We start from the raw sequence: 14,213 nt of genomic DNA, 5'->3' as shown, positions 1-14,213 counted from the left end.
GCTGAGGCGGGGGTGGGGGCAGCTGACCTTCTGGCATGGATGGGGGAACCAGGCTACTGGAGAGGCTGAGAACCCACACTGCTCCTCTAACGTCCGTGGAAGCTCTCCTGATGAGGATGCCCATCTCCGACAGAAGAAGGGCAGTGTGGACATTAACCACCGTAGTAATTACAGCAGTGGCTGTAAGTCGACCTAACAATAGGTCAACTTAAGTTTATAGTGTAGACATGCCCTCACTTGCACTCTGGCTGCTTTGTGCCAGGAAAATATGGCAGGATTCTGGCTATATGTGGCTGGCAGAGAATTCACCGGCCAGAGGGGAACTACTTGCTACTGTAAAGCTAATGTTGCGCCAGTGCATCAGTCACCCAGTGAATGTGTCAGGGATGGGACAGTGCTCTGCTCCACTGACCCACCACTGGCATTAGGTCTTTTAGTGAGTTTACTCTAGTGGTGTAAGTTAAAGCAGCCAATGATGAATCTGACCAGTGCAAAATCAGGGAGCTGTAACTAGCTCCCCAATGCCTCCATTCTCCCACCATGCTATTTATTATTAGCCAATGCACAAGTGGCATAAAATGAATACCGGTCCAGTATTTGGGCTGCTGCTTGACAAGAACATAGCAGCATTGCTCTGCCATGCTCCTCTGCAGCAAATGGAGTTCAAACACAGGCGAGATTTGATCTCTATATTGATTTCAGTGTGTATGTATCTATTAAGATTCTATTTTGTTTACATTGTGTCTATCTAAACAGTATATTACAGGTATACACACTTGTTCCCGTGGCAATTTGATTAACAGATTACTTAATGAAAGCCCAATGAGGAGAATGAAATGTGGAAACTATTTCAAGCCTGATTTTTCACGTGATCTTTTGGTTAACTAATAAATACTGTATGTTTCTTTGTTGATCTAATTGTGTTGCATTCAGTCCATCCAGTGATGCCTCTCCACTCACTTTTAAGAAACCATTTAAGAGCTGTGCAAGTTGCAGCAAGTTTTAGGTATTAATAGTGGCCAGGTAGTATTATACTATTTTTAATGAATGTCTGTTTTCTATTCTGTACTCTGCTTTCTTTGGAAAGAGGCCCATGAAACAAAGTATTAAGAAAACACACTGCTGCCCTGGAATGTGTATATTAGCTGCAGATTATTTCCTATTAGCAGATTAGCTGCAAGGCTATTGGCTCAGAAAGGTCTTTGAGAGTATTTTGTTTTGTAACTGATTCAAGCCATGGGAGAGAATTGCCACCATGATTGGAAAGAAGAATTAGCTACTGTTGCCATGGACACTGGAGTTCACAGTTCCATTGTTAACTCTAGTGCTCCAGAATGAGATGCCCCAGCATGAGGTCTCTAGCTTTGTTAATGAAATGATAGAATATGTTTTTTTGGGAGGGAAAGGAGAAGGCTGTGAAAGTCCCATGTGAGAGAGAGCTGTAAAATGGTATTTTATTATAGAATTTAGCATTTAATTTAGGAATCAGCATGTGTTCTTGCATTAGGCTATCTCTATATTTGTCTGTTAGATCATTAATGTAGAATTCCTTTTCAGCAAAATACTTTTGTTTATCTTTTTGGTAAGGACTGGAGCTAATCCTGCTCCCTCTTCCGCAGCAGAGCATGCTAACCAAGTGGAACCTGTGTGGTCCTACAGTGGGAAGAGGGAAAGTATTTAGGGAGCCCGCGCAGGGATCTATATCTTTTCTGTGTTCCACATTGTGTTCCCTTGGGGTCTCCCTGCACATCAGTGTATTGGAGAGGTGATCCTAGGTTATGATACACAACAGGACCTGGATCAGCACTAGTCAGTCCTCCAGTACATTGCTCCACGAGCCATTATTCCCTGCAGAGAGGGATTGCGCTGGCCTCAGAGGATATGCTCTGCAACCTGCAGAGTGGCTCTATTGGTACATGTAAATCTGAGGACAGGGAGAATGCAAGATTGCTTTGCATATTGGTATAAGACCCAAAGTCAGAAAATAATATTAATTGTATTGATATCTAGCTATATATGAAATAATGACCGAAGTGCCAATATGAAACATAGTTCATGAAACATGAATGTTGGGTGTCAATGCAAAGTGCTTGCTGAATTATAGTATATTTTAAAATCAGAGTTGTTTTTTTCCACTCTAATCTTGTCGATCCAGTTTCCTGTAATGTTAATAGTTCTGGTTGTATTTCTTAAATTATCTATCATTTTAAACAGTCTGCTTACAAAGATGTTCAAGTTGCAGAGTTTGTGGAAGCAAGTAGCTCAGGAAATTGTCCAAAGAAGAGTAGTTCTATGGCTGTAGTAAGATGTGAGCAATAGGCATCTGAGTATCATGAGATAAGTACCAGGCTTATCATGTGATGCATGTACAACCTTTCTCACATGGTACAGGCTAGCACCTGCACAATGAAAGGGAATGTGGTAACTTCAGTGTGGTCACCTCATTGATTTGTAGGGCACTGTTTTTTGTCAAGGCAGATTACAGAAAGTTGCAGGCTTACCATGGGGAAAGGGGTGAGCATCACAGAAACACAGGTGACATTCTGGAACAAGTTTCAACAAGTTCTTCACTTACCCCACCCAACAGGTGGGTTATTCACAGTAAAGAGCACTGTCTACTAGTGGAATAAAGAGTCATTCAGAGAAGCTCAGGCAATAGTATATGGGGATGTTCTGCTTTTCATGGATGCTGTTACTGTTTCAGATGTATGCTCTCTCTTCCTTCTCCCTGTCGTGCTTCTCCACTTCCCTTCCAGCCGCTGCTGTGCTGCCTGCACTTACTGCAGAGTGAAAGGGACATCACTTCTTCTCTCTCAACATTTTCACAGAGATCAGGCTATGAATCACTTTTATTTGGTTGCAAACAGACATGTCAACAGGGTTTGGTGCATTCAAGACGGGAGAGGGGCACAGTTGATACATCGAGACTCTCAGCTGGGCCAGACAAACACAATCAGGGACACCTCCTAGCTGGGATAAACAATAGCAAACAGATGCTTCGGCCCCCCGGGTGGGGCAGAGCAAGAAAATCTTCTACAGCTAGGGTCTCCGGCAGCATGCCCACCTGCCAGTGTGGAGTGGAAAGCCAGGGAACCCCGACACACCCTTCTGCACCGGGTGCCGACCCAGTGCCCTGTGGAGCCCACAATGCTCCTGTTCAGGGTTCAAGTCTCGGCTCCCAGCACATTCCCTTGGCCATTTCCTACCCGAAGTCCACTTCAGGCCTGTCTTCTTCTCTGGGCAGCGGCTTGGCATCCCCATCAGTCTCCACAGCTGGTGGGTTCACTGGTGGCCTCAGCAGTCTGACTATTCTTCAGCAGGAGCCAGCAGCACAAGTCCGTCCTCAGTCAGCCCAGAGTGAGTTGACCAGCTTCTTTTATCTGCTCCCTCCACCTGGAGCATGCACAGCAGAGGCAGGGGGGAGTGACCTCTGGGGCCCAATGTGACTGGTTAACCCCTGGTTGCCCAGCATGGGGTTGATACATCCTGTCACACCCACCCATACCTGAAGGAAGAAGGAGCTGGTGCTTTTGTTTGACCTAGAATCAGTGTCTGCTGATGAGTAGGATTGGAGAAAGAAAGAGGGTCAAGTTTCAGGAGGAACCTAGTTTGTTGTGACACCTGGAGCTCAGGAATGCTAGCTGGTGGCCATGCTGCTAGCAGAGGAACACTGCTCAATAATGATCTCTTCCCTACAACTCTGCCTGTCTGTTGCATCACATATTGCTAACAAAATATCTGCCCTGTCTAAATCCCTATCTCTATGGCTAATATCGGTTATAGCAATAAGCCACACTAGAGTTTGTTTGGGACAATTATGAACAGTTTATGTAATATAAACTTCCACTATGAAAAGTAATTCCTACTAGATAGGTCACAGAAAATCGTAGAGAAGAGTTCTGAATTTATTTCTTGTTTCTTGTTTTCGCTGTAATGTTGTTTCTCTTTGTAAAAGTTTCCTGGTCTGTTTGACCCCGTTCTTTCTCCTCCCAAGTCCCCAGAAGACCTAGAGCCTTTTCAGTAGTTTATAGCCTGATGATCACCTTCAACTCATGTTCTACTATATTTGAAATTTTGATGAACCCAGTGCAGGTTTTATAGTAGTGGGCAGAGGGAAAGAAACTGCTGCTGAAAAGGCAGCTGACACTTAAGGACCAAGGGAGCAGGTACAGGCTGTTATGTCTGTTCTGAACTAAATTAATCATGCCTCATTGATTAACTGCAATTACTTTAATTGGATAAACATAAGACCAATAAAATAAAATAATAATAATGTCAGGTCCCCATTTTCATAAGTTACACCCAGCACCAGTTAATGAAATTGTCCCATATTTCTAGAGCATATATGTATATATATTAAAGAAAGGCTCTTAGTCACTGCCATCCAGCAAAAGTGTGTAGAAACCAAGTCATCCTTTGAAATACCAAAAAGAGCAGTTTCACTGGTGACCAAGGAGAGCTGCAAATCTGTTGATAAGGAAAATTGCATGAATTCAGACAGTTTAAGGTCTTCTCAATGAATGCTTCATAATCTTTGCTTTTATTTACTTATTTATTAAACATTTCTAGCCCTTTTAATTTAGAAAAGTTTACACAACACAGCCTAACAGGCAAGTTTTCTTGCTAAGTTTGTGAATTGACTGAAATAGCAGCACAACTTCATATTTAACTCTCCATATTAATGAAACATTTAACATAAAGACCAATTATGACTGTTTAGATGCTAATGTTTTAACTCTTTTACTGCTGACCATCGTACCAGAAATCTGCGTATCTTAATTATCTTTATCATCTTGTTATCACAGCACAGAACAAAGCTGGGCAGAAAGTCAAGGAAGTGTTACATTTTCATCACCCCCTCATGTGTCAAAGGAGTAGTTTGGGTATTTGTTAAAATGAATTTATTTATTTTAAGGAAGTCATTTCTTGGGGAAGGCTCAATCAAACACAGGGTCTTACATTTGTAAATGTGATCACAGTCAGCCTGGAGTCCAGTCTGATTTCTTTCAGCCAGGAGCTACATTTTCAAAAGCATCCAAATTACTGAGGAGCCAAAATCCCATTGACTTTCACTTTTGGAAGTGGGATTTAGGATTTTAAGTCACTTAAGCATTTACTTACTTACTTAACCCACCCACTGTGCATCTCTTTGGTGAATGATATCAAGCTGCTGGAGGAATTCTTGTATTTGAGGGGATAGTTTTGCATGAATTTAATTAAACAGATAAATGGTGTAAATAGGTTATGATAACAGGTGTCAACCATTAACTCTATGTAAGATAAATACATTTCCTATTCTTATGAGGACATATTTGGTACATTTATAAGTATGACGAAATAAAAAAATTGTTTTCACCCTCCTTTCCTCTAAAAAAAACCAAATAGTCCTGTATAATCTTGTAAAATGACACAATTACTTCTTTCATATTGATCCTGTGATATAAAATGAAATAAAAATTCTAATTATTCCACTAAACTAAGGACTCGTTTATGTGATTACTTGATCTAGCTGACTTTCACCTTCAGCTTTTGATACAGGCAGATGTTGGCGTAAAACAATTACAGGGAGCAATAATTTCTATGCCTTCTCTTTTGGTAAAGAAAGCCAAATACCACCAAAACTTCATATGTTCTACATTAGGAGAAGAGTCTCTTGTATTTGAACATCCAGCCCCTTTCATAGATTCTCTTTTGTCTCCTGTGCAGAGAAAATTATTATAAAATTATACACACCAAAGAGGAAGAGGGGGAAACAATTAAATAAAATAAACCCTCCATCAGTCTATAATGAAAAGGGGCTAACTTGTCTGTTTAACATTTTCCATGGAACTCTTTTGTTTGTGCATACATATTGATTTTCCATCTTCAGTAGGAGATTGTTTATAATAAATACTGTGGTGAGCTGTTTATGCTCTTGGAGCTTAGTACATTTTAGAACTCTGTCTTTTCTTAGGAAGGGTTTTCAGAGATCTTTAGAGCTAGACAAAGCATATATTTTGCTCCTGGATTAGAACTTGTGGAGCTGTGAAACTGATTACTGGTTAGAATAATTTTATATTCTTTGGGGATGGAAATTAGCAATAATGAATCACTCTGTAGTGTGCAAAAATATATGTTCTTACAAATTTAATATGAAGTTTGAGAATTGCATGTGAAGAAAATCAAATAATTACACAGAAGTGCAGTATTACATGGCTTTCTGCATAACTATCTCTAGCTTGTTGATTAGAAGAAATAATGGGACACTGGGTTGCAAAATAGAATTGTTTGCTGTTTTTTAAATCAATTTAATTTAGAAAGTGAGATGCACACAATGAGTAACTTCATCTTACATTAGTTATAATAAAAACTTCTGCAACTTGAAGTTCAGGGTTCAGTTGAGCCTTTAAGTCATAGCCTGGCATGCCCCTCTGGAGTTCCCTAGGTAGCATAAAAGGGTGCATACTGCTGCACCCCTTTAGTGGATGTTTCTTACTGTCAATTTGTGTGGTTGGCCAGGTCTGCGGGCAACTGTGAAGGAGAGGCAGAGTCATGGGCTTGCTGCCTCTTCTCTCTCATGGGGTATCTTGTGGTACAGTCCTTTTGCTATGGGAAGTACATTGTGAACAAATGCTGCACAAGGTCACAAGAGGGAAGGCAGTTTCTTATGTTCTCTAACTAAGGACATCCTTGTAACAGCAGGGCAGAATCTGATTCTTAGAATGCTGAACACACACATGCACAATACACACATGCACATATACATAGAGACCGTCCATAAAGTTGAATGGATCCTTAAAGGCAGCTCTGAGCCATAGAAAAGCTAAGCTGAGTTAGAGTCTTTTTTTAAACTGCTTATAAAATTACTGTATGAACACACAGGCCTCAAGTAGGTAGATTTTAGTGAGGATTTTAAAAGATGAACTGTCTTTGTAGGTCTGTTTTATCCCATCTGTTTAATGGTGTGATGTGTTTATTATTCACAGTAACCTGACTTTGGGGTAGCAAAGAGATGTTTGTTTGTGATGAATAAGGGGTTAAAAACATTTGTTCAGCAGTTGATAATACCCAAAGTGCAACAGGATCTATATTTTATATTCCTCTAGTGGAAAAATGTGCACAGATGTGAGAAGGTGAATACAATAAATAATTGAGGAGGACATTAGACGAAGAAATCAAAGCCACTTATATGCTTATGATCTTTTAATTAAAGATGCTTGAGTGTAGATCATTGGAATTAATTCTAGTTTCCTTAATGGGCTGTGGAAGTAATTTTGTTCTCTTTGTAGTGTACCCTTGTTATTTGAGTGCAAATACAGATGGTAGTAAATGTAAGGCTGTGGATTAAGTTGATGGTTATTCTGTACTGAAATATAAAGATAATGTGAAAAAAGATTTTTTTTTAAAATGAGTGTTTAAATTTAGACACCTAAGTGACTGGATCTTGAAAAATGCTGAATGCACGGTAGCGCTCAGCAAAGTGAATGGGAATAGGTGCCTACGTATGAATGAGGAACCCAATTTTGCACATCTTGGTATTGCACAGACCCAATATTACATGGATATATAGAATTATAATGAACTAGAATATTGAGAAAAGTTAGAAATACATACGTGATGTCTTAAGATATACAACTCTGTCTTTTGGCCCTAATCCCGCTCCTATTAAAGTTGCTAATGATTTTAACATTGCCTTGATTGGGAATAGGACTGGACATATTTCATTGCAATAACAGTAATATCTTAAAATAAACTGATTTTTAATTATGAACAATTTAGTGGCAAGCCAGTGCTATTTTGTTAGTGACAAAAAATTGTCCCAATTGTACAGGCTTAATAGTAATGGCTTAATACAGAGGGGGCAGATGCTATATGAACTGATCCACATAGCTCAGCAGTAGACTTCAGTTCTGACTAGCAACAATCTTGCTATTCCTTTGCTTAAACAGGAACTGCCAATCATGCAAAATTATTAAGTGGTTTTGTGATGTAGACAAATGTTTACAGGTATCCAGGATGAGACCATAAAGCAGGTCTTATGTTAATTAGTTAAGCCTCGCAACAGGGATCAGCATTACTAGACAGATGGATAAATGGAGTCTGAAGTGATATGGTAAAAGTCGTGGAGCAAATCGATGGCAGAGCTAGAACTAAACCCCATACCACCTGACTCCCAGTCTGGTGCTCTAATCACTCCTAATACTGGTCCAAGAACCTCGATACCTTATAAGGAACTTATTTGTAACCTGCTGAACACAAAGTCCTTTGGGATGTTCTCAGAAGCCACCAAAATAAATGGAATGTGAAGATATGGGTATCATAGGAACATATCTATTCTGTTGTGGATTGCTGTAGATTGGCTTGCTCTTGGAGGTGTCATCCTTCAAATGAGACAATAAACTGAGTGAGATTCCTTGTATCAGTTTCTGGTGACTATGCAAGTGGAATTTAAACGTTCCATAGAACTTCTAAAAAAGGCTGGGGAGAAAACCACAGCACCTTGATCGGCACTCCCTTTTACAGTAGCCCTGTGAACTGCACGATGCTAAGCATCTCTTGCATCATTATCTCCCCTTGAATTTGCCAGAGGTGTTCAGCACATCACAAGAGCAGATTCTGAAACTGGATGCAGTGTCCTACACAAGCACCAGGTATTTATATTGGCTTCTCCATTTTCCTGCACAGTAACTATGCAGCAAGTATCTAATTCGTTACTTTGCAAAATGCTTTATTTTACCTTGTGGAAGAAAGACACAATTGCTTTTTGACTTGTCGCAGTCCCTGTGATGCTGTGCTAAACAGCCCTCCTATTGAGCCACAAATTGAAGTTCTTCCCCACCCCCCCCCAATAAAAGTGAGTTAATTAGTAAAACACTGGTCATCAACTTCTGAGACAATGATTGAAAGTCATCTGCCATCTCCACAGGCCTGAGTTTGTTCCTTTGAGTGTGTCCTCAAAAGATCTATAGTCCACGTACCAAAAATAACATAGAAATTGAAAACTGTTCAGTGTGAGTATCTGTCTGTAATCAGAACCAGGATTTCACAAGAAGACAGATTAAATATTGTTATATTCTTAGTATTACATAATGCTTTCTCTCATACAAGGAGATATTTTTCTGGAAAAAATGATTATTTTTTTTTACATTGAATTCAAGTCTTTATCTTAAAAATCCTTATCTTCCTTTGAAATCTGCATGTTGAATAAATAATGGATACTGTATATGACATTAAATTAAAGCCATTTCTATTTCAATAACATGATGTTCTGTACCAGTAGAAATAGGGATGTAACAATGTAATTAATGGATAAAAAGACAGGAGGAGTGCTTGTATTTCCTAATGAAAATCTGAAGGTAGTTTTTCAAAACTGTGAGAAGCACTGGTTTTGTCTTGTAATGAAAAAGGATTTTCCACTGCCCCAAGGATGTTTACATTAACTTAATTTACCCTTATTACCATAGAAAAATGGCATTTTTGTATTTGGATTATGGAATTACTAAATGATAAAGGCACTGAGTTTTTCATTAAAAAGTATAAGGTGATTATGAACCAAGGAGAATTGATTTAAATTACCAATTTTAATCAGCAAGCAGGAGACTTTGATTTAAAATAATAGATTTTTAATTTGTTTTGCATTCATATTTTTTTAGTTATTTTCCTAAATAAAGGTTAATTCTCATTGGTTGGCAAAACCATTAAAACATGTTGATTTGCAACCAAATATAGTCTTCACACTAAATGTGGTACTTCTTTTTGCTAACCAAGCTGATTCACTATATCAATACACTCTTCTTTAAGCATTTACATCGCTTACATATACTCCAATTCTTGTTTTCAATTTTTTTGTTGTTAGAAAATGATGAATGACACATTTCTTATATGCTAGATGATCATTTTCTACTCTAGATTTATGCCAAGTTGCATTTTGGATGGATATAAGAATTCAATTAAAATGTACAAAACCTGCATTTTAATTTTTTTAAATTAATTACATAAAACTATCTTAAATGTGCTGTATATATAAAGGAGGAAATGTAACTTTATCAAAATATGTTTTTAATTTAAAGCTGATTTATTAAACAATGAAAGTGTCAATTGTAGTTAGTGATTCACTGGATTGTTTTTATGAGCTGTATTTTCAAAGGTGTTCAGGTGCCTATACATGCAGATAGAGGCCTAGTGGGATTATCAAAATTGCCTAAATAGATTAGGTATCGAACTCCCATTGACACCAACAGGTGCCTAACTGGCCTTGAAAAATCTGGCCCCATGTCCTTCAAGCTTTTAGAATTAACATATCTCATCCTAGTTATTATTAACTAATTAGAAGAGGTAGACAAGTTTTCCTGTTTTTCAACTTCAAGTCGGTTTTTCAACTTTGAATGAGCTTGTCTAAATGAAGAAAATATTGTCTCTGAATCTTGTTGCTAAACTGAAACCAAAAGCAATTAAGGTAAAAGGTTTTCTGCACAATAGAAACTGAAAGTACTGGCATTTGGGAAAAGGTAAATACCAGTGTTTCTCTCCACTATGAAGACTGAATATAATATAGATACTTAATGCTGTACATGACATTATAAGATATTAATAAAACTTGAGTTGACCTCAAAAGTTTAAAGATGTTTTCCCCAATTCTGTATGTAATTACTGTTTAACTCATTACAATTTGAGGTGCGCTCATTGCTGCATACTATTTATGTATTTACTTAAATGATCTTAATAGATTATAATAAGTTTAGGTCTTAGCCATGTTGTCATAATATCAAATTTTAAATAGGTTTATTTTTTAAAGAAAAATGAATTTAGTTTAAATAAAAATCTGATTTTGTTTGAAAAATTGATTTTTATCTTGCCTATTATAAAAAGTCTCAGAGTAAAAGAAGGTCAGAAGGCAGGAATATGTAATCTCCTGAACTCTATTGTAAATTGGTCAGATATAACTGATAGCTTTTCACAACTAGGAATAGAAAAAAAACAAACTTTTTTTTTCCTCCCATGGATGGTATGTACATTCAGTATTTGTCTTTTATGTTAATCTAGGAATGAAGAAATTATTTTATTTCATGAATCAATTCCTGTCTTTCCTCAAACAAATATAGAATTGTTTGTGGATTACATAGTAAAACCTTCTAATAGGGTCAAATTTTGCAGTACTGCAACAAAACCCCTTTTAACATCAGTGAGAAATTTGTTCAAGTAAAGAGGGTAATATTTGTGCCACAGTGAATTCCTATTGGCCACAAATATAATTGCTTATTTTAGAGGCAAGGTGGGTGAGGTAATGTATTTTATTGGGCCAACTTCTGTTGGTGAGATAAACAAACTTTTCAGCCACACAGAGCGTCTCGAAAGCTTGTCTCTCTCACCTACAGAAGTTAGTCCAATAAAAGATATTACCTTATCCTCTTTGTCTCTCTAATATCCTGTGACCAACATAGCTACATACATAAACAAGGGCATAAGCTGTCGTGGGTAAAAAACCCACTTCTTCAGATAAGCTTATGCCCAAATAAATTGGTTAGTCTTCCAGGTGCCAGTGGACTCCTTGTTGGTTTTGTGGATACAGACTGACACAGCTATCCCCTGATACTAGCTACATACATACTTATTAAGTCATGCAGTTTTATCCCACTCTGTCTGATACGGAAGAAAGAAACATATTGAAATGCAAACTGTATTTATGAATTCAGTAACTTTCACTCAGATGGCTTCAGTCCTGGAATGTCCTTTCTGAATTTCTAATTAGCCAGGAAGATGAGAAGACTTGATTTTAATGTGCTGAACATTAAAATCATCTTAGACTGTGGCTGCACAGATTAGTAGGGTTTGAGCTTTTACGATAGGTGCTGGAAAGAAACAAATCCAGAAAACAGAACGCACAGGGAATGAGTCTCTGTATGGGGCTCATCTTAACAGGGTTCCACTGTGTTTCTGAAAGCAGTTCTAAAAGCAGCAAGTCTCCTTTCATCTGAAAAAAATCCAACCTTCCATACTACAAAGGCTTGTAGAAGATCTCTGATCTTGGCTCTGCACCTAGCACACCTATCATGTTAATCAAGAAACCTCAGCAAGGCCAAAGCCAAACAGAGTTTGCTTCAGATAGAGTAGTCTTTGTTCCCGAGTGGCTACCCTGTTGATTTGTGGGGACCAGAAAATGAGCCACTGTAACAGTGGATGCAATTGTCAAAATTTCAGAATGAATCCAGTTCCCATTTAAGTGCCAACTGCTTTTTGATGCCCTGCGGGCAGTATGGTTTCCTGCTAAGGGATGGAAACATAACAGTCTAGAACACTATGTATTTTTGATTTTGTGAAGTTTGCTGTTCAGGAGAGAGGGACGAACGAAGGGTAAGGAGAATGAATGGAAAACCAAATGAAGTTTCATGAAATGAGTGCCACAAAACATTGAAGACATGGATGTCATTTAACATAATGAGTGAGTTATGGAGTTTTTAGCCCCAGCCCTAAAGGAGTCAGAAAGTTTTACTGTTTAGGAATCTGTTTCCTCAGCTACACTACAAGCCAGATCTTTGACTGAAGTATAAACTGAAGTCAGTAAAGCTACACTAATTTACACCAACTGAGAATCTGACCTAGCAGCTATTTTTCACTCTCAGAAATGGCAGTCAATCTTTTGAAGAGGCTTTCATAAAATCAGTACATTCTTAAAATCACAAGCTGCATCCATGTCTAAGCTGGGAACAGATTATTTTTTGAATAGGCCACTGTTACTTATTGTATGTAGTGCATTCTGTAAAAGCCAGTTCTAAAGCAAGTTAACTCCAAAAAGTATTTCCAAAAGCAAGTAAAAGGGATCCTTTGTCAATGTGCTTTATTTTAGTGCAGATGGGGAGGATCATGGTATTTGGTATTTTTATCTGTTTGTGTAAACTATGTCTTATAATTTACATAGTGACATAGTTATAACCAAAACTGTGTATTCTTTCAACTAACATGGCTTCATGATGGAAGTGAAAATGTATTTAGCTGCGTTGCTGGATGTGATTGTTAGCGTGGGATGAAATTGTACATTTATCTAGTGTGGCAGCTACAGTTATATTATTTAGGCTAGATTGAGACTTCAAAAGCTTTTGATCATATTCAAGTGGGAGACTTTACAGAAAGTAATCTCGAAAAAGGCCTCCATTATGGAAACTTGCTGATAAATGGTTAAAAAAAAAGTAGTGATGTATGAAAGAGTAAAATAACTGCTATTGTCAGGTCCCCATGATATATATATATATATATACACACACACAAACTACCTGCTTCTCAGTTTGATCCAGTTTTCATGAACTGCAGGAGAAGATAGAAAAATGGGCTGATGAGATGAGATTAAAAAAAAGGGGAGGAGTACAGATAGTCTATTGAAAAGACTAGGTCCTTTCTCTGCCCTCCCAAATAAAGGCCCTGGTGAATGTGATGTGCAGAAGTTAGTTCACAATTTACAGAATCGATAGGTGTCGTTGCTAGTGTGCATCACCTAACGCAAAACATACAACTCCCAACGTTTTCAGTATAAATCATATGTCTGATGTATCAGTATTTGTAATCAACGTATCTTGTCTTCTAACTTATTCCCCTCCCGAAACCATAATCTGTTTGTAACATCAGTCATCTCAACAGCAACCAGTTGTGGGGTGAAATTGACTTAAAGTGGAACTACAGAGGACTCTTCAGAGTTTTCCTCACTACCATCAACAGAGGAGTTCTTTGCCCCAACAGTCACTGGCAAAAGCCCACTTTAATGGGATTCAGGAAAATAGAACAATCAGTGGATAATTCATGACTGAAATCATTAATTCAGATTACAAATTACATTGAACGCTTGCTTGTAGTAATTTTCATTCATACACACTGGGACGGACTGATCTCTAGATCTGGGGTTGTGAAGGAATTTTCCTCCTGGGAATGTTGGCAAAGATCATAGAAGTGGGAAAGGCTCCCCTTCCTCTGGAGCACTGACCAGCAATCATCTTCAAGATGACTTTCATGTGAGTGTATCCTGCTGTGAATACAATGTGTGGGCATTGGTTCTCTCTTTCATTGTTTCCCCTGCAAGAGAAAAAAAACAAGGGAAGAATAAAAACAGGAATTTGACATATAGGCTTGCAAGTCTCCTAAGTGAAATGTTTTCTATAAATTGCCAGAAATTGTCTTTTTAAGTCCATTACTTGCTTCAACCTTTGGCATCTTCCAGTCCAGTTCTTCCAACATTCTCAGAACAGAGG

The 14,213-nt window shown here is 38.1% G+C and overlaps 1 protein-coding gene and 1 long non-coding RNA gene across 7 annotated transcripts in view; both read left to right on the top strand.

The window, feature by feature from the left end:
• TRPS1 (transcriptional repressor GATA binding 1) overlaps window positions 1-14,213 on the top strand; it is a 326,956-nt gene that overhangs the window by 254,905 nt on the left and 57,838 nt on the right. The gene's annotated exons all lie outside the window — the stretch shown is intronic.
• On the top strand, window positions 1,325-5,191 carry LOC120398321. 2 transcript variants are annotated; one of them, XR_005594318.1, is made up of 3 exons: window positions 1,325-1,449; window positions 2,475-2,587; window positions 4,806-5,191. It is a non-coding gene; the product is annotated as an uncharacterized LOC120398321 (long non-coding RNA). The 2 variants fall into 2 exon arrangements; XR_005594317.1 differs by having other exon boundaries at window positions 1,418-1,449; window positions 2,479-2,587.

Source organism: Mauremys reevesii, linkage group 2 (genome assembly GCF_016161935.1).
Source record: "Mauremys reevesii isolate NIE-2019 linkage group 2, ASM1616193v1, whole genome shotgun sequence".
Classification (NCBI taxonomy): Eukaryota; Metazoa; Chordata; order Testudines; family Geoemydidae; genus Mauremys; species Mauremys reevesii.
Note: the sequence above shows the minus strand (reverse complement) of the source record. Positions and strands in the feature narration are given on the sequence as shown.